This window comes from Nannospalax galili, unplaced genomic scaffold (genome assembly GCF_000622305.1).
Source record: "Nannospalax galili isolate Female #2095 unplaced genomic scaffold, S.galili_v1.0 scaffold851, whole genome shotgun sequence".
NCBI lineage: Eukaryota > Metazoa > Chordata > Mammalia > Rodentia > Spalacidae > Nannospalax > Nannospalax galili.
Window position 1 is genome coordinate 636,394 of NW_008330578.1, and position 1,435 is coordinate 637,828.

Below are 1,435 nucleotides of genomic sequence, written 5' to 3' on the forward strand. Positions count from 1 at the left end.
CTGGTTGTTGCATTACCGGGTTTTTGCATTAGAAAGATGTATAGATAGGGGGTCTTGTCTACACCCGTGTGGGCAGTCAGGGTCTGTTAAGAGGACTAAGAGCCTTTAGCTAACATCAGGGAGTAGCCCTGACCAGGAAGCCTCAGTTGTCTCTCTGTCCTTAGCGGTCCCACGCAAAGACTTTTAGACCGGAAACAAAAGGAGGAAATTAGAAGAGATTTTTGCTTCTCTCCTGGTGGGAGAGGTACTCATGAATTCTGCGTTTCCGAGGGTACCAGCTGCTGGCTGGCACGAGGTTCAGAGGCCCCACGTTAGGCGCCAGATATGGGCGTGCGGGGATCTCGGGGTGCCAGCTGCTGGGCATGGCACCAGTCTCCCACACGTCGCTGGAGTGCAGCGGTTCGGCCGTGTCTGCTGTTCGGGCCCCTGGCTCTCCGCTGCTGGGGTGCATGGGTTTCGCGCACTGCGTTGCTGTGGATCTCTGCTACCGGAGCTGGCGGTTCTAGGACTGCTAGGCGCCAGATATGGGCGTGCGGGGATCTCGGGGTGCCAGCTGCTGGGCATGGCACCAGTCTCCCACACGTCGCTGGAGTGCAGCGGTTCGGCCGTGTCTGCTGTTCGGGCCCCTGGCTCTCCGCTGCTGGGGTGCATGGGTTTCGCGCACTGCGTTGCTGTGGATCTCTGCTACCGGAGCTGGCGGTTCTAGGACTGCTGTCAGCTGCCAGGTCGGGTTTCATTTCAATTTCCACCATGCACTCTCTCTCTAAGTTCGAGACCTGTTGGCCACCAGGTCACGAGGGGAGGTGCGAGAAACGGCGAAAGCAGGGTCTTCGTGAGTCGATGACGGAAGGATAGCCCCCCCCCCAGACTGGATCACAGGATTTAGTGTTACAGCTTCAGACAGGTGACTCAGCTCAGATCTCAGTGATTCAGCTCCAGCTCCAGCTTTATTGGGGTAAAACTAGGACTGTTTATAGTGTGGAGACAGTAGAAGAAGCCTTAGCTGATAGGTACTCCTGGAATGCTTCATTTACATAGGGCGGTGGGCTTCTATCAGGCTATCAGACAATGCCTGATTAAAACCTGGTAGCTCCTGTGCCAGAGGGCATGTATCTTGTGACGGGCACTTCAAAAGTAAGTCAGGGAGGAGAGCAGAAGGCGCCCCGCTGAGAAGGGGAGTCTCCCCATTCGCGCCGAGCCAGCTTGTGGCTATCTGGACATGGGGAGACTGCTACCCTAAACAGCAGGGGTCCCCAACAAGGGTCTCCCTGTAAACCCAGCTGGTTGGAACTCTCTATGTAGACCAGGCTGGCCTTGAACTCACAGAGATCTGCCTGCCTCTGCCATCATGCCTGGTATAGAACAGAGATTCTTTTTTAAAAAAAAGACCTAAATGTGTAAACCTTTAGGTTCTAATCCCAACATTGCATAAAAA